Source organism: Gallinula chloropus, assembly GCF_964237585.1.
Source record: "Gallinula chloropus genome assembly, chromosome: 2".
NCBI lineage: Eukaryota > Metazoa > Chordata > Aves > Gruiformes > Rallidae > Gallinula > Gallinula chloropus.
The window spans coordinates 57,639,754-57,659,970 of record NC_140086.1 but is presented as its reverse complement, the minus strand read 5'-3'; positions in this window follow the sequence as shown (position 1 = coordinate 57,659,970).

The following is a 20,217-nucleotide window of genomic DNA, read 5'->3' as shown; positions in this document are numbered from 1 at the left end:
TGTTTGAGTCATTGACTTAAAGGCTAACTCCAGGCACATACTTTAGAAAACCTTCCCGTATGCAGTTTCTGGCCTAGAGTTATGAAAATATATTGGGGGGGGGGGGTGGATTTGTGGATTTGAGGGAGCAGGGTGTTTAGTTTGGAAGGAGGGTTTGCATCTTTCATACTTCTTCAGCATAACTAAAGTTTTATGAAGTATCTGAAAATTATAATTTGCAAATAAATACTGGAAAATGAAACCATGAAAGAACCATGTATTTCTCTCCCTTCCCATCCTGGCCTCCACACCGGCCATGCCAGAAGGAATGCTTGGAAGCCATCAGGGAACAGTTCTGAGTTGAAAAAAAAGCAGCCTCCTAAAAGGATGTTTATTTTTCTGCTAAATTTGGGGTCTGGTCTTTATATCAATGTATAGATCTGTACAATACAAGTGGGAAGAAAAACTGGCCAATGGGAGATAAAAGCTGTTGCAGCCAGCAGAGCTACCAAAGGAAATCTCTGCTCAACCACAGCCTTAGAAACCAAAACTGTTCTGCTAGCTTAAATGTTTATCACACATAAATAAAATAAAATAAATGCAACTGACCTTACCTGTTGATGTGTGTCTACTAACAAACTCCATCTGTTAACAGGAATATGGATGTATAGCAAATGGGCTTTGTATTTACTGAAACACAGCACAATTAATGAAGGGGTGAACTAGCTCAGAAAAAGCTTGCTTAGGTGAGAGAGCCAGTTAGTAGATGAAAGGAATGAGGTAGCCTCCATCAGCAGAAGCGTGGTAATGATACCTGCCTATTCTTTCTCTCCTGACCCAGGCCCAAACGCAGTCATTAGAGTTCAGTCTTTGCAATGAAATGTTACCCATGCAGGAGGAAATTCCACCAGCTCATTTTCTAGCTCAGGATGCCCCAGTGACCAAAACCTCCAGCTTCTATAGTAGGCAGTGTGAAGAACTGAAACAAGCTACTAGATTTGGGTGCACAGGGGTAGGGCAACAGCAGTAATGTGAGTGTCCTTACCTACATCTCCTCTCTCTTGGACAGTGAATACCTCTTTCAAGTGCTTCTTCCTGGCAGCCAAAGGTTTGACATCCCCAAGTGCCCTCCTGTAGCATTAGATTTTTTTTCATATGAGATTAGGTCACTGCGTAAGAGACACGAAGCAGTCAAAGCTGATTGAGGAATAGATTTTCATCTTGGTGCCTGCTCAAGAAGAGGACAGGGCAGAGGTAGAGCAAGGCTATGCCACCCATTATACTATCCAATGCTATGAACATCAGTCTGTAGTCCAGAGGAGCAGGGGAAAAGCTGTGGGAAAAATTATGTTGCAGTACAGAGATGTATCTGGAAAAAAAAAAAAAGGTGAACATTGCCATTGATTTTGAAAGTCAGAATACTGGAGTTAAAGACAATATGCCCTTTTTGTTGCTATATTTGTTTATCACAGAAAATGTACTTCTGATGTTATAAAACTTTGGTTGATGAATGCACTGCAGAATGAAATCATCTATGGAATAAGCTCTACTAGCGTAACTGTAGTATAAATGAACCCCTTACCTCTTTACAGAGCAATCTTTTAATGCAGACAAGCCTTAAAAATACAGGGTTTGGGTTTTCAGAACACATGTTTATGGAGCTCTTCTGATAAGAACAACTACTTTCATCTCCAGCATTCTCCAATACATACCCACAAACTTGTGACTTAGGCAGTACACAACCTCAGGTCACAAGAAATTCCTCTGTGAATCTTCAGTGTGCCTTGGTTTTCAGCTGTTTGGTTTGTTTTTTTTTTTTAATGCAAACACTCCTTAATTCCAATTTAATTTTCTTCATCACAGTGAAGGACTCACCGTACCCATCCAACAACATCCACTGCTTCTCTCAGGCAATGGTCCAAGGGGCTCTAATCACACACGCTACCTTTTCAGTTCAGCAGCAGTTTGTTCTCCAGATCTGTAAGGCAGTAAGAAGTCAAGTCCTGTATCTGTGTCAGGAGTAGACACCCACGTTGATGACTGATCTTCAACAGTGGAGGTGGAGCAGGAGAAGGCAGAAACCCCAGTTGAGGTTTTTTGCTCTTCTCAGTGATGGCCAGTGATAGGATAAGGAGCAATGGGTGCAAGTTGGAGCATAGGAAGTTCCATGTGAATATAAGGAGGAACTTTTTCACTGGGAGGGTGACAGAGCACTGGCACAGGCTGCCCAAAGAGGTTGTGGAGTCTCCTTCTCTGAAGACATTCAAAACCTGCCTGGATGCCTTCCTGTGTGATTTAGTCTACATGACCTTGCTCTGGCAGGGGGTGGGACTAGGTGATCTTTCAAGGTCCCTTCCAGCTCCTAATGTTCTGTGATTCTGTGATTGGTACACAATCCCTTAGGTGGTCACTTGCCTTTCTCGGTCAGGGACAAGAACGTAAAGGAAACCACATAAATACTATCCCCAGGGGATTTTATTGGTCCAAATCAAAAAGTTACTTTATGAATCATTTATTTTTCAAGTAGCATTTGAGAAGTCAGTGCCATCCTCTTGATCCATAAGTGGGCTTTTTTCTTGGTAATAAGATCAATAAACTAACAGTATTTTGCAAATTCCAAGCTTCCTATTAGATGAACCTCTGCCCTTTGCTTTCAGTCAGGACACAAACTATGATATTACAAATTAAAGGGTTTTTTTTCTTTTAAAACCATCAAAGTGACATTGGGATTTTACCATAAAAATCAAGTTTAAAAAATAATTTAGAAGATTTTCAGGGAAACTTGGATGAGCAATTTAAGATGGACATGTTTCTGAATACATTTACCTTAAATTATGACTCAATAACATGTCTGGTTCAACTGTTACTGGCAGAGAAGGCACGGTGACCTATCCTCACACACAGAAATACTGATTGATTTCAGAGAAAGCATTGGGAGCTCTCAGAATATCAATAGGGCATGGCTTTAATGAGAATTCCAGCCTCCGGCTTTTCACAGGAGCACTCTACCCAATCTCTAAAGCACATAATGGTAAATTTGGCCATAAGTAGTTCAAAACAATTTGTTTTCTAATACGACTTTTTCTCTTCAAGGGCATTTTGACCACAGATTAGGAAATTGTGAAAGTTTCAAGGAACAGATTCAAACAGATGGGAGCTGAATGTGCCATTGAACAGGTTTGTGTGACTCTCAGGTGTGAGTGAAGCCCCGTCCAGAAATTCACCCCTTTGCCACTCCCCCTTCCTTTGGTAGGATTAAAGGTCACCACAGCAGTGTGTTACCTGCTGAAGTTTCTGGAAGTCACGTTGGCTGTCATTTGTTGAAAATTACTCAAAGTCGTATTGATGATTTAGGGTTTGATATCCTTGAGTACAGATAGTTGCCATTACTGCAGTGTGGAAGTGTAAAATCAGATACCCTTTCAGTGGTAGGTTGTTTTACTGATGCTCCAGAGGCAATACAGATTTTCTTCCTCATGTCCATTTCAGATTATACAATCCCATGATTTTCTGCACAGTATTTTCTAGTGAATATTTTAAAGTGAAAGAAAAAATAATGGTTGCTTACTTTTTTCTCTTAGTTGCTTTCTTTTCTTTCTGGACATGTAATAAGTGCAAATGTAAATAAAATATGGCAAAAAAACATGGCAAAAAAACCCTGCTTCTTACAAAGTCAGCAATGAATGAAGAATAATAAATATTGCACTGCTATTGCTGAAGTTGGAAGAGCAATGAATAAAGTCATATCAAGGAAAAATTTGCTAAAAAATGCCTACTTTGCTTAAACTAGCATTGCATTCATGTTGCCAAATTGCCAAAAAACATCTAGGTTCTTCTCTAAAGCCCCCCTGCACTGAGCAAAGGCAACCAACTAGGTAGTGCATTGCAACCAGCTACAGTAATTAGCACATTCCCATCCACTGTTAATTGCCTGAGCAAAGACAAGAGTCATAATCATGCTGCACTCCAGCACTGTCACTCGGTCACACTAATTGGGCAGCCAACAAATTTTGAAATTTAAAACAATGCTGAGATAAACTGAGTCTTTAATATTCAGCAGGAGTGTTTAACTGGGTCTCAGGGAGGCAGGAAATTATGCTGTGCATTTGTGATGAAGTAGACGACTGTAATGAGTAGATGTCAAGGCTGCAGAAGCTGTGAAAGATCACAATATATTGCTACTCAGTAGATGGAGGGCAAGTAGATAACACGAAGATAGCCACCAGTAATAAACTTCCCTGCAGCCCCGTAACTTACTCTTTTGCCATTGGGAAGAAGAGGATCCTAGAGCCCTGAACTTGCTTGTCTCACATCCATGTTACTTTTACTATGTGGCACACACTGATGTTCAAATATCAGTGCACAAAAATAATTTTAGCAGCTCATCAGAGTGGCTTTACATATTCATTATTACATGCAGGATGTTTTAAGCAAGACTGTTCATGCCCAGCGGCAAGAGACCTGAGGACCTGAATTTCAAGGGCTGCATCTGTAAAAAAAACAGGCCTTTTAATATTATTTCCAGCAAGGTGCCTAAAACATAATTTCTGAAATCAGTAATCTTTTAAAATTCAGATTTGTTGTAATGTGGTGGGTGGGCACCAGCCAGCAACCGAACACCCACCCTGCCACTTGCACTTACCCCCGCTGTGGGATCAGGGGAGAATGCAAGGATGGTGAAAAGCCTTTAGCTCTGGTGAGGCTGCACCCCAAACACTGCATTCAGTTTTGGGCCCTTCACTACCAGAAAGACATTGAGGCCCTGGAGTGTGTCCAGAGAAGGGCAACGAAGATGATGAAGGGTCTGGAGCACAAATCTTATGAGGAGTGGCTGAGGGAACTGGGACTGTTTAGCCTGGAGAAGAGGAGGCTCAGGAGAGACTTTATCGCTCTCTACAACTACTTGAACAGAGGTTGTGGTGAGCTGGGGTCAGCCCCTTCTTGCAGATAAGCAGCAACAGGACAAGAGGGAATGTCTGCAAGCTGCGCCAGGAGAGGTTCAGGTTAGAAATTAGGAGAAAGTTCCTCTCAGAAAGAGTGGGTAGTCATCGGAACGTGGTGGAGTCACTGTCCCAGGGTGTTTAAGGAAAGTTTGGATGAGATATTTAGGGACGTGGTTTAGTGAGTAATATGGGTGGTAGGGGGACAGTTGGACTAGATGATCTTGGAGGTCTTTTCCAACCCTAATGTTTCTATGTTTCTATGACTCTTGGATCAAGACAGTGACAGTTTAATAAGGAAAGCAAAAGCTGTGTGCACAGACAAAGCCAAAATAATTAATATGCTGCCTCCCATCAGCAAGCAGATCTTCAGCCTCTTCCAGGAAAGCAGGGCTACATCATGCATGATTACTTGGGAAGACAAACATCATAACCATAAAGACAAATGCAACCACTCCAAACATTCCCCCTTCCTCCTCCTTTTCCCCACCTTTTACTGCTGAGCACAACATCATATGGTATGGGATATCCCTTTGGTCAGTCTGTGTCAGCTGTCCTGGCTCTGTCCCCTCCTAGCTTCTTGCCCACCCTCAGACTAGTGGCCTTTAGAAGAGTGGTTTGGAAAGACAGCCTTGATGCTGTGTGAGCACTGGTCAATAGTAGCCAAAACACTTGTGTGTTACCAGCACTGCTTTAGCCATAAAATCCAAAGGACAGCACCATATGGGCTGATACCAACTCCATCCCAGCCAGACCCTATACAAATACTTTCCAGATTTTATTTCTCCTGTGTTCCTGTAGACTTTACTGGTTTGTTGAGGTACAATTTGTGCCATTCCATCTATTATTTTTGACACACATGCTGATTGTAAGCCCACTGGGCAGTGAAGCTAACTCTTTTATAATGAATAGAAAGCTAATGCCCTCAGAGTACAGCCTATGCAGAAGGGGGATTACAGTAAAATAATTTGAAATACTTAAAGCATTACAGCATTGTACTTGGAAAACAGCTTAATACAAGTCTAGAATATGTGCTATAATGCTTTAATACCACAGCTTAATTGTACAGTCGGACGTTGCAGTTCTACCTTTAAGTAAAATCAAAATTACTAGGGTTTATTATACTTTAATTCAGAGATTAAAATGCGTTACATGGAGAGGCAAAGACAAAATCTTTACCGTGATGTGATGGTCTTTTTCAAGTAAAATTCCTAGGATTGAGCAAGTAGTCGTAGATGTTCAGTGGTTGTCTTTTGCAGTGGTTGAAATAAATCTCTTGGCAGATTGGCAGTGCCTTCAAAGAAATAGTCTGTCTAGGTTAAACATGCTTGTGTGCACAGCTTTTGCTCTATCTATCAAACTGCCTTTATCCCAGCCCACAAGTTTTCTCATTTTTACTCTGCTGATTCTGTTGTGGTTTGACCCTGGCTGAGGCCAGACACCCACCAAAGCCACTCTATCACTCCCCTTTCCAGCTGGACAGGGGAGAAAATATATATTGAGAGGTTTAGGAGTCGGGATAAGGACAGGGAATTCCTGTCCATTCCACAGTCAGTGCCACGGGCAAAACAGACTCAACACAAAGTAAAGGAAAGAAAACTCTCTCATTTATTACACTACATGACACACCCAGTGACACCAGAGTCGGACAATGAGAAGTGAGACCAAATCTTAAAACACATCTCCCCCACCCCTCCCTTAGCAGATTTCACTTTAGTCATGATTTTGTTTCCTTCTCCCTCACAGGATGGCATGGGGTGGAGGGGGAGGCTGCAGTTCAGACAGTTCCTCATGAGATTTTCTTCTTAGCTGGGGGGGCATTCCTCACACCCTTTCCCTTGCTGCAGCATGGGGTCCCACCCACGGGAGACAGTCCCTTCATGAACATCTCCAGTGTGAGTCCTTTCCCACAGGGTTTCAGCTCTTCACCAGCTGCCCCAGCGTGGGTCACTTCTATGGGGTGCAGTCATAAATCATAGAATGTCTCTCAGTCTCTCAAGGCCAGACTGCTCCAGCCTGGTACTGCACAGAGTCACAAGCTTTGCCCCCCAGCAAACCTGCTCCAGTATGGGCCTTTCTCTCTATCTCCACGGGCTGCAAGTGCTGGCAGAGGCTTGCTCCAACACAGGTCACAGCATCTTCCACATGTCTCCACCTGCTCCAGCGTGGGGCCTCTCCACAGGCTGCAGGTGGGGTCTCAGCCTTTTCCATGAGCTGCGGGGGGACACCTGATCCACCATGGGCTTCTTCATGGGCTGCAGGGGCACTGACATGTGGGGCGCCTCCTCCCCTCCCTTCCCTGGCCTTGATGTCTGCAGAGTTTCTTACACCTTCTCACTCCCTTCTCTGGTGGCAAAAAGCAGCTGCTTGTGGTTTCTTTCTCCTAAATGTCATTCCCAGAGGCACTGTGACCATTGCTGATGGGCTCAGCTTTTGTCAGCAATGACTCCAGCCTTGAATCAGCTGATGTTTACACTCTGGCACCTGCTTCTAGCTGCTTCTTGCAGAAGCCACCCCTGTAGCCCCCCCTTCTCCACCAGAACCCTGCTGTGCAAAACTACAACAGATTCTCTCCCCAATCCCACTGCAGGAGAAATTAACGAGCAACTGTCTGGTGCTTAGTTGTGGGCTGGGGTTAAACCACGACAGCACCTTTTTGCTGAATAAGGACTTGTTCAGTGTTAGAAACCTGGCAGTGTAGAGCAACTCTTATAAGCTCATCCCTCAGGACTGGATAAATAGGAAGAACAGCTTTCTTCTGTGTCATGCTTCACTGACTGCACTGTAAGCTTACTTACCCAGAAACACTGAGAGAAGTCCAGTTAATATACTAAATCACTGAAAAACTTGTTTCCTACCTTATAACCAAAGATCCCAAAGATGGCTGCACCCAATGCCTTTTCAATGCATGGTGCAATTGAGGACATAATCTGAAGGTAAGACAAATGCACAGGTCAGCTAACTTATCCTAAATGATCTTTACCATCAGTTGAAACATGCAAAGAGTCCATAAGACAATATGGCTTTCACTGCTGGCATTGTAAGGCTGGTAAGTGTTGCATCCAACTTACCACATGTGAATGATGCAGTCTTGACATGGAACTAACAAATGCAAAAAAACCCACAACTTCTCTGCACTCAGAGTGGAGGGACAATGGTAAACTCTGTACAATTTCCATAGGTACTGTCTTTCCACTTCACCTCTTCCCATTCTTACGCAGCTGGATGACACTTGTTGTTTCCTGGTAAATCATCCCAACCCCTGTGAGGTATATGAGGACTTTTTATATGGAAAACACTGAGAAGAGTGGGTGGCTTTAGTGCTACACCCTCACCTAGCAGTGGCTTACTCTGTTTATAGCCAAATCTTCAGGCACGCTGAATAGCACCTCTTATTTCATATACATCCTCTCATTAACATAACAGGCTACGTGCTCACCTGTTGTGATAAAAATTGTAAAATTTGTCTATAATTGTGAGCTACTTTTTGCCTTTCTTCAGCAAGAAAACACAAGCAATTCATCTTTGGCTTGTGCAGGTAGCACTGTTTCTTTATTCTGATTATATCTGACATGGTTCCAGAGGGCTGCAATATATGTTGCAGGGCCACTGCTTGCTTGCTACAGAAAAACAATCACCATGGTTGGCATATAATTATGCCACACTAATTGAAACAGAAGGCACTTCCTGGGCAGTAATGAGTATCAGAAAGGGTTTCATAGACCGAAAGTCTCTAAAAGCCAACCTCAGGCACTCATTACTCCTTCAATAGTGCTCCTATGCTAGGCCCAACCTTGACAGAACTACCCACTACTGCATGAGAGGGAGAAAAAGGAGCTTTGTCAACTCAGAAAACCATCTTAGATTTCTGAACTACTGCCTCCCACTCCTCATTCTCTAAGGAAAGTGCTGCCTTTTATTTGTGATAGCTGATGGTTCTCACAGGGTGACTTATCAGCCACAACCAGCTCTCCCAAGGAAAGTCATCCAGAAGGGATGAGATGGCTTGTCTCACCAAAAAAGTCATGTGGCAATAAGCAGCCAGTCTTACTGAGGGCAAACCAAAGCAACTGCTAAACATTATGACGCTACCACATTGGAAGAATATATATCCCAACTGCTTCTGGTATGGCTGGTCTGATGCAGGCTCCTGTTAGACACATCAGATTTACTCTGAAGCTAATGTGCTTTCTATTGCACCCCTTTAAAATCAGATGCAGGCAAAGTAAATGCATGAAGAGAAGTCTGGGATTCACAGAAAACCAGGAGAAAAATCATAGAATCGTAGAATGTGTTGGGTTGGTAGGAACCTCTAAAGGTCATCTAATCCAACCCCACCTGCAGTAAGCAGGGACACCCTTACTAGATCAGGTTGCTCAGAGCCCCATCAAGCCTGACCTTGACTATATGGGAAAATACATGGCTATGTGGGGTATTCTGGACACTGTCCCTTTTCCTACATGTACTCAGACACATTCAGCCCACCACTGGTGTTCACTGTGGTGCAGGGCAGTCAAAACTTACCTCCATCTCTGCAAAAACACGGGAGCCTGGCAGAAATACTCTGTGCTGGAAAGCCAATTTCTGCATTTCTTGCCTGTGTTTATTGTTTTCACACCTCACTGAGCTTTTGACCACCATCCTCTGTACACAGAGAGGCACAGAACAAAAGACTCAGCAATGCTTCTGCCCCATCGGTGGGTCATCCCAAAGGGAGAGTGGGCAAAGTGGCTGTTGCTCTATGTGTGCACATCCTTTCTACACCACACTGCCCTTTTACTCTTTCTGATATCAAAGGATAACTGTGCTCTTGTAGCTACTTCTTGGTGTGAATTTGGGTTTAAGAAGGGGGGGGCTGCAAATAAGTGTCTAAAACTCTGCATGTGGATACTTACAACCAGTCTCAGAAAACAAATCCTCTATAAAAAAAGGGTGAAGAAAAACATTCAGTTGTGTGAATGATAACAGAGTGCCTAACTTAGGTGGGGATGGGCATCACAACCTTGCAAGGCTATATTCTTGACTCTTGGAATAGTATGCTGCCCCTGCTAGCGCTCTAGATTGCTCGGAGTTTTTTGTCAGAGTAACCCTGGAGACAAGTAAAAGTTATCCTGCCTTAAGAGAACACGGCCACTGTCTTGGACCCAGGCAGCATAAATCTTTGATGCAAGTCTGTTAAGAGGAAACGTGACCTTGGTCATGGGCTGACAAAGAGGGGGCTGAATTAAATACATATAGTACATCATAGTGCTCCTGATATCTATAAAGTGGCATTTTCACAGGGACAGAAAGGTGTTTGGGTTTGTGCTCAGACACATTAGTTTAGGGTTAACTGTACTAACTTGCTTTGCTAACAACTCTGCTTTTGAAGAAGGGCCAAAGGACTGAAAAGAAGTGTGTTTTTGCTGAAAAGTATCCTGGGAGAAGAGCTGAAAGGCTGAGAAACATCCTGCCCCAGCAGGTGCAAGAGCTGGGGCAGGACAGGGAGGCCTGAAGGCAACAAAAACTGGGGGAAAGGTAAAGGCAGCAGGGGGAGATTGCCACCACCCACCCAACTAAGGGACTGTGCAAATGACCCCACAAACACACCTTCAAGGAGCATGCATGCTGATTTGAATATGCTTGAGCTATAGTAGATGATGTGGTGATTACTAACTAATTAGTGTAAATTCAGGTGGGTTTTCAAATCCTGTAACAAGATAAACAGGTTGTGAGTTCTGTGTGTAGGGGGCTGGCTTTGTGGAGTTACCACCTAGCACCCACCTCTGCGCAGGCATGGAATAAATCCAATCCCTCTGCTCTCTGTGTGCATTGGCGTATGACATCGCGGGTAACAACCCCACCTTTGGGACAACACTCCCATGTTAAGCATGGCTGCTGCTTTTTCCTCTGCTAAGAAACTGACAACATGTCTTTTGGAGATGTGATGCCATTCAGCAAAGGGACAAAGGTCAGTGCCAGGGAAGGACGAACGGCGTGTTCAACACTCACATCTGCGTAACCACCAGGCTGCTCAGAATTAATACGACCATTCAGTAAGCTTGCATTCTGATTACAGCCCAGCAGTGCAAAATCAACACCAAGGAACAAGCTGAACTGTGAACTAGCTTGAAGGAACAATTACGCGGGCTGATGAAAAAAAGATGACAACTATGAACCCCTTCCTTGGATTGCCAACCTCCGTCTGGAAAGAAGGTGCAGTGGCTCCACTAACAAGTCAAACACACTTAGAATAGCAAAAATAGGCCACCTTGCAGCACAAGAAGCCTTGATTGCATCAATATTCAACATGTGTTTCTCTAGCAGCACCAGAAATTGGAGAAGGCAATGACACTTCTAAACGTAGCATATGAATGAGTCCCAATTGCCATCAATTCCTGCATCCCAGAAGTCTGTAACAAAATTTTACTCTTTTCAAAGTATTTTCCACCCTGGCCCTTACTGAAACAGTCAGAAGTTAAGATTTTAAAAGAACCCTAGAAAGGCTGGGGACAAAAAGAATTCTTTTGAACCAAAGCTAGATTCCAGCTGCCTGTAGACTCTGTGGAAATTCCACCCCCCCCCCGCCCCCCCCCCCCCGCTATATTGGGAGCTTCAGAGAGACAGATAGAGGATTCTTGCCTTAAAAAGTCTTTACATTATTACATTAAAAACTACTGTGCTCACAATACCAAAGGATAGGTATCCAAAATGCAAGTACCTGTGTCTTTGGAATTCAGTATCCTCCAGAACAGACGATACATGGATTACCCTGGTGGTTTACACGTGAAACATGCTATATAGTTTTCAAGTAATGAAAATGATTGTATCATCTAACACAAAAGGTTGATGCAAAAAGCAAAATTAGATATGTTGGACGGGATTCTAATGGCTGCAATGGCCAAACATGTAATCTACTAATCAAACCTGCTACTGTGTTTTTGTTGTATCCTTCCAGTTATGTCAGTGCTCTGATATGATTAAGGAAACACCTCAGTCACCTTATGCTTGACTTCTTTTCCTCCATGAGGCTGTAATTTATGTGCATCGCTAATGGGTTTGTCTCTGAATTACAGCTCCAGGGAGATTCTGCTTCTGAATGTGCCTGAAGTTGCCACATGATTTAGGGGAACAGTTTCCAAGAGTTGAGGTATCATTTGGTTTGAGTAATTGAAAGGAAAGTTACTGCTGAAATCAGCACAGCAAGGGACCGAATGAGTTTTAAAAGAAGATGACTAACAACATAAAACTAGCCTTACAAAGTATATGCTTTTAGTTTGGATTCAGACACAGTGTATCCATTGTATAAACATCCAGATGCATAGCTCTGGGACATTCTCAGTAAAGTAGAGGCAAGTTACAGAAGACAGTAGGGAAAGTCCCTCTGACCACAGTGGAAGTCAGCCTAAAGCTTGTTCGTTGCTTCATGCAGCTTTTCATCCCAATAGCCCATGCTAGCCAAAGGTTTTCAGCAAGCATGAGGGAGTTCAAGCACAAATGGACTCACAAAGTTTAAGAAAAGTAAGAAGCTCACAGCTGTCACACACTTAGGACAGAAAGTAGATGGACTGCTGTTTTGGCACAGATCTACTGCAAAAACACCTACAGGCTTACCCCACTTCCCTCAAGAAAACTGTAGATTAACAATGTTTTTCTACAGTGTTGAGTAGCAGGCACAACAGCGACACTGGGTGTGTGTTTATTTCTGCTCCACACAACTCTCACGGCTGCCACTATCTGGCATGAGAGGTGATGCCTTCAAGTCCGCGACTGTCACGTGCCAAGGGAACACACTCTCCCCTTGCTTCAAGAGGATACTGCTGCCCTCACTTCTGCTGTTTGAAGATACCTTGCCTAAATAAGGAACTGCCTTTCAGAGCATCAGCTAAGCCTCCAGCCAGAGAAGGTTGCTCTGTTGTAGTTGCTCCACTTTTCAGTAACAAGCTGGAGATTGGCAGACAAGCTTGAGCTGTACCCAGAGTAGCTTGTGTGCCCTAAGGCACTTCCCCTAGATTTATTTTTTCCCAAGCAGAGTAACAATTATAAATACCTTATATCCTTATTATAAAAATAAATACCTTATATCCTTAATTTAATAAGAAAGTTTGTCAACTAAATCGATCCATGATTCATAACAAAATTGCATGTTAAATTACTGATCATTTCCTCTTTTCTGGCCCCTGGAAATAAATAAAAGAACTTAGAGGAGAATAGGGAATAAAATTTAGTGGAAAGTATGAGTTAAATTTTTGGTGACTTGATTTTTCCCTTCCCTGCCCTGCTTTTATACCTACACAGAACATGGTTTACCAGCTCTTTTTCATGCAGATTTGGCTCTGGTGAATGCTACAGCATTTGGGCTGAAGAAGGACTTTCTTGGCCTGATACTTAATGCCTGTATAGGCATTGTCCAAAGAAGTCAGAAACCTAGGGCCTTGGGAAAATGAGAACAAAGGCATGCAGTAATTATATTCCATGGAGAACTGGATCTGAGAAAAACTCATTCTAGCAAAGACTAGCAGGAACTTTTACAGACAGGCAGTCTGCAAAATCACATCAGTACTGTGTATGAAGGAAGCCGAATGCACAGGGGGAAGGCAGAAAGACAGGAACCAACCCGGATCTGCCAGCTACTGGTGTTTGGTACAGGCAGAAAAAACGTTACGTTGTCTGTGTAGAAGCAGACGACCTGCAGTTTATAAAATGTTCAAAGTGATGCTCTGACAGCGCTGAAACATTGCAGTGTACCCCTGTTGCTCTCTACAAACCGATTTCTGGCCAAATCAGCCATCTAGTCAGGAGACCAGAAATACTTCTGAGTGCAGCATCGCCCAGAACCTTTGCTGAGTCACTTTGCATTTTCCTGTGTTTATCAGCATATCAACTGACACCAGAATTCAATTACTTATTCGTGTAGTTGTATTAGCTCAGCATTTCCCATACTCCTGAGCTTTGGCAGTAGTCTGCAGGTCTGCCCTGCATTCATTCCGCTGCTTTCCTTGCATCATTATACAAATTGGCATAATTGCCCAATGGAGTACTGCCTGGCGTGGCTCATTAGCATTCTTTAATTACAGCAGGACTGAATGGCATGTCATTTACTTGTAAAAACTATCCATTGTGTAGTACAGAAGTGATTATAAACTAATCTCTAAGCTTTGGCTTCAGCTTCGACCTGACATTTTTATAGACATCTATACTTCATTCTGGTAGCTCATGACAACACATCCCCTTGACTAGGCTGCTGCCTGTTAATAAGCAATCTATCGTAATTCATTATCTCACACTTTATTAAGCATAGGTAAACAAGAGTCTGGGAAATCCTTTAATTGCTTGTTTGACTTGTTAGCAAATGTTCACACTAATTTGAGCTATTCTCCCTCTTAGCTCCTACTTGCTGATTCCAGTGACTAACAGGAAAATTACATTTCTGCTGGTGTTTTATAAGTTTTTTAGTATAAATATGAACTAACCTGCTTAGCCTCCATACAGGCCCCTCTATCCTAGCTCTCTTGCTGCCCTTTCTCTTTGCAGAAAGCGATGGCAATGAAGTCCAGGTGAAAAAAAAACCCAACTCTTCTAGGCAATACTTACTCTGCTCAATGAAGTCTGAGCAAACCAACTGGATAAAGGTTCTTAAGGAAGCTGCTACAAAAGAGATGAAACCACACTTAAACTTGGGGAAAGCAGGAAAGAGGAGAGGAGGAAGAAGAGGAAGATGTTTCTACAGGATTTTTGGAATCCAGGAAGCAGGTAGGGGTGGTGAATCATAATCTCAAATCTAAATACTTCAAACTCCTCATCAGTGCAGTTTTAGAGATCTGAGACTTTTTGTGTTACTAGCCCTTTGTATAAACCAAGCCAAGCAAGGCAGACAACAGCATGAAGTTTTGCCTCACAGCACAAGGTTGAGCTGCATAAAATCTGTGGTCTTAGTGAACGATCTACACGGAACCCTGTCACTGCTTCCTATATAAATGTCATCACCTTAGTTTATCAGACTGGATTTGGCTTCTAGATCTAACATACAGGAAGCCAAAAAGAGGTTGAAGGTGACAGAAATAAAAGAAATAGCTTACTGTGTAAGTGCAAAGTCAATAGCACCCGGGTTGGCTTATCACTGAAAAAAAAGCAGGAGTACTGTGTTCTGTAGAGAGGACAGGCTGCTTCCCATGTAGGCTGGAGAGAAACACAGTTTAGCCCCAGGAGCTGAATACAGAAACCCTGACTGTGCTGTTAGTCTTTCTCCACCACACTGAAGACGGTCACCTTCATACTGGGTGAAGTGGGCAATATTAACACCCTTTACCAATCGGGATTTAGTTTCATGCCCACACAGGAGGTTCAGCACACTAAATGACCACATCTGTGAAAGACTCATTTTTTCTTTTTATAGGATGTGTTTCAGCATGTAACTGCCAGATTGCTGCAAGAAAGGGCAGCTCAGAGAAGAGATGGCACGATAAGCAAACCCACAGATACTGGCCAGAGACAAGCGCATCGTCAAGAAAGGGTGAAAGAAAATAGCTGATTTAAGTCATTAATTCAAAGCTGAAATTGCTAGGCAAGGCACAGTGAGGGCGTGTTGTCTGTTCCATGAACTGCTTCTGGCCTTGAATCCACAAGCAGAATGCTCTATGTTCCCCATAACGCATGGGAAACCCCTCACCTACTAGACCCAGAATGCTTACGTTGCTTTGTAATGTATATTTCTGTCAGAATCTGATTTGTATTGAAGAACTCATGGCCCTTTCACAGATGAAATGGAAGTTACAGTCACATCTAATAGGAAGTGATTATTTAAAAAAGTGACACCCACTTACTGAGATTCACTGCAGGCAAGCCACAGAAGTGGGCAGTGATTATTCTATGCTACAGTATGAAGGAAATCCTGCAAAGTTGAATACTGCATTTTACTGATAAGTGTTCTAGTCCCAAAAATATTCTCACTATAAACATCTCAGTAATGATAATTGAAGTGATCGACTCCCACAGAAAACAAGAAAAACACGCTTTCAGCACATTTGAGAGAAAAATAGAGAAGAAGGGAGAAAAGGAGATACAGGAAATTTAAAAAAATAATGATCCTTTCATCTGCCTTTTTCTTTGCTGTAAGGTTTACTACCCTGCTCTGTGCAGGCCAACATTTAAAGCAAAAAGCAGAGAAATTAGTTGCTGAGCTAAAACCCATTACAGCAGGCTCCAGCTGTGACTCCTGCACAGATGCACAGCAGCTGCAGATGCTCTCGGTTATGCTGCTAAGTCATCTTCAGAGTTAGCACAGATTGACAGCAGGGATGACAAGTAAAATTAAAAACTGTACTGAAGAAGTAATGTCAGAATAGAAGGAAGTAGTGTAATAGACTGACTGACTGACTTCTGTCAGGCCAGCTGTAGGTGAAAGTCAGCTAACAAAAGAACATTTTAGCCAGCCTTCTAAAAGTGGTTTCTCTATAAAACTCCGTTGTTTCATCTCGATATTCCCAAATAACATGAGAGTGGCAGGTCACAGTGCTGCAGAATTCATGGACTTCTACCAGCAGGACCACCTTCCCTCTTTCCTCAGGAAAGATGGACACAATTTTGCTTCACATATGAAAACGCTGCAGGCAGCAGCCAAGTTGCACATTTAATTTCTATTTACCTCAGGAGTCAACAGAAACCTCTGAAAAGGAAAAACAGAAAACTTACTTTTTTGCCTCTTTTTTTCATAATACTTTGCCAGTGATTAGTAGTAAAACAGTAACCCCATCTCCATTAGCAGATTAATTTCTTAAAACAGCAGTGATTTTGTAATTTGTATTCTGGCAAGGATACCATGCAATTGCTATGACACCACAAGCAAGTCATACAACCTATAAGCAAAAGGACAAATTTAACCTAATCCCTGGCACAGGTATACCTTTACAGCAGCCTTAGGACTTTGTTTTCCTTTCAGACTGTGTTACATCTTACATAACCTTCACCTTAAACAGGCACTAGGCAAACTATACACTATGTAATCAGCCCCTTGGTTAACAGAGTTGGGTTCCATGTTTTTGCCCCAAAGACTCCTGTGGACTCTGACTCCCAGTGATTAGCCCAGATGCCCCAGTTTCTAAGAGATCCAAGAGTCCATAACATTTATACTCAAGGTGCAGGGGACCATACATGCTCTTAAAGCAACCCAATTTTCCCTCGAGGCTGTTGTTAAGAGGAAGCAGCGATTTGCTTGTAGCTGAAGAAGCATTTAATTGAATCTTTTATAAATTATGCAAGGAAGCCAACAATTTCCAACCCTATAATTGTTGCTATTTGTTCAGCATGCTCACAGCTCTCATAAAGAAGCAGGCTTCAGCTCCAGCTGTCTCTTGCACAGCTGTACGCTGGCAGGTGTCAGAAGCATGGGAACTTAAGAAAGGACTACCTGGACCAAAGAATTCAGAATAATTCTGCTACCAGAAAATTACTACTCCACAGAGCAGTTTCCTTGGACTATAAAAATGAGAGATTTAAAAGCTGGGTTTTATATATAAACCAAGGCTGTCTTTATGTATTATTTCATGTAGGGGGTTTTTTTGTAGTTTTAAGCCAACGAAGACTATTTTTGTGACTAAAGACAGAGCAATTTCATCACTGTTCAGTTAGAATCAATGAGTTGAAGCTGAGGAGGAAACTGCTACTGGTAGGGAGCTAGTAGGTCGTCAGATGACTAGTCTAATTTCACAACTATACAAAAGCCTGAAAAGCTAAGAAAAAGAGCCAAGCACCTAGGCAGGAGCGAGACTGAAGAAATTGTGAATATTATTACACTGAACCTCACAGTGATGTTCACCGATAAGTGCGGTAAATTACCAGTTTAATCATAAAATTTTGGGTTGATTCCCATTCCATTTAATCCAGTTTAATTAGTGATTAGTTTAAGAGTGAGCAAAAAAACACACCCTTCTATGGGACCCTTTCCTGTATGAATTCAGACAAGGCTGCAAGATGCAGCGCGACTCACGAAGTGGCCTCTGAACTGAAAGGGTACTCCCTTTCCTTGGGCTTCAGCTGTTAACAGTACAGACCAACCAGACCTGAAACGTTCCAACACTGTACCCTGAAAGTGAATTTCTGTTGCTGGGAGACAGGTTAAAGCAAATAAAAAGATGGCAATGTTGAGAACCACTTTTAATAAAATAAATTAAGGCTGACGGCTTCCATCACCGTTGGAAAACCTTTAACTTATCAAACCCCAATTTATCAAGTTAGCTTTGTTCTGCCTTGCATCTGTTCTCCGACTGACAGAAACATTCAAGGCAGCACATAAATCTGTGAGGGTGATGCATTAAAGGGCTACGCTATAAAGGAGGTCAAGGGGAAGCTGCATAAACATAAACTATACCAACAGGTTTCAGTCCTGGTACAAAGTATTCGATGTCATCAGCAGGAGGCTTCAGATTTGACTTCTTTCCTTAAATCCCAAATGAGGCTTCTTATTCAAAAAAATCCATTTGTCTCCATGTCTTTTGGTGTTTAAATGACCTGATTTTTGTGCTTAACACTTCTGAAAAATCAGGATGCTTATTTGCATTCACGAGTAACAACAGAGATGTCTGTTCCCTGACTTCTGTACAGACAGACTCTCATCTGCAGTGTACAAGGAACACCAGGGAATGAGAGGACAGAACTACCTGGATGGTTCACACTCCTGATGCTGGCCAGGACATGGTTAACTTTCCAGGCTGCAGGCACACAAGCTTTACATCAATCAACACCCCCAGGGCTGCCCTCAATCCAGTCTTCACTCAGCCTGTAGTTGTGCTCAGGATTGCATGGGCCCCATGTGCAGGACCTTGCACTTGGCCTTGTGGAACTTCATGAAGTTTGCCCAGGCCCACAGCTCCAGCCTGCCAAGGTCCCAGCTCTGGGTGGCATCCCGTCTCTCCAGCATGTCAACCACACCACACAGCTTGGTGTTGTCAGCAAACTTGCTGAGGGTGGGCTCAACCCCATTGTCCATGTCTCCAACAAAGTTGTTAAGCAGTGGTGGTCCCAATACCACCAAAGCAGTCCATCCCAATGAATAGGAAGTCTGGCAAACATGCCAGTAGGGCAGAATGGATGAACAAGGAGGTCCTAGCAAAACTCAAACACAAGGAGGAACCATTGAGAGGGTGGAAGCAGACAGGTAACCTATTAGGAATATGGAGATACCCTGCAAGCATGCAGAGAAGCAGTTAGGAAAGTCAGAAGCCCACGTGGGTTTGAATCAGGCCAGAGACTTCAAAGGTAACAAGAATGGGTTCTATAAGTAAATAGAGGGGAAAAAAGAAAGGCTGGAAAAAACGTGAGCCCAGTGCTCAACGGGGATGGGGCACTGGTGACACAGGCCCCCCCAAAAAGGCTGAGGTCCTGAATGTCTTCACCTGTCTTCACTAGTGTCCAGGTTTAGCCCTGGCCAACAATTCAGCACCAGGCAGATGCTCATTCACTACCCCCCCAGCAGGATGGGGGAGAGAAGAGCGAGAGAACTTGAAACAGTTTAATAGGACAACCAAAAAAGGAAGATAATAATAATATATATTAATAATACATACCCAAAAGAAGTGAAGAGCAAGATTTCTCTCCCCCCTAAGTTGATGCTACATGAGACCCCCAGCTGCTGCGCAAGACCCCCAAGCTGCCTGGCCTTCCAGCCCACACACACAAGCAAAGCAAGCCAAGGAATTCATTCACCACTTCCCACTGGCAGGCCAGTGTTCAGCCATCACCCTGAAGCTAGCGCTGCACAAGACCCCCAGCTGCCACACCAGGCCCCCAGCTGCCCCTCAACCCACCCCCAGCTACAAAGGGAACATGACCTTGTATGGTATGGAATAGCCCTCTGGCCAGTTCAGGTGGCGCTGCAAGTACAGAGGAGTTGGCAGATGCCATTCCAAGGTCACCCTCAATAACCTTTGAGTACTCATGACAGCTGGAAGGTGTGCCCAAAGACTGGAGGAGAGCAAAAGAAATGCCACTCCCACCTTCAAAAAAGGTAACGAGGAAGACCTGGGAAACTCGAGTAGCCAACCTCACCTCAGTAAGATGATGGATCAACAGATACTGGAAATAATTTCCAGGCACATGAAGGACAAGAAACTCCTTTCATCAGGAGTCATCAACATGGAGTTATCAAGAAGCCATGCTTACCCAACTGGATAAACTTTATAATGAAATAAAGGACGGGCTTGATATATGAGAGGAAAGCAGTGGCTATAATTTACCTGGACTTCAGGAAGGCTTTTAACACCATCTTGGATGAGCCGACAGTGAGGTGGATTGCAAATACGCTGAGCAGCTGGTCCCAGAGTGG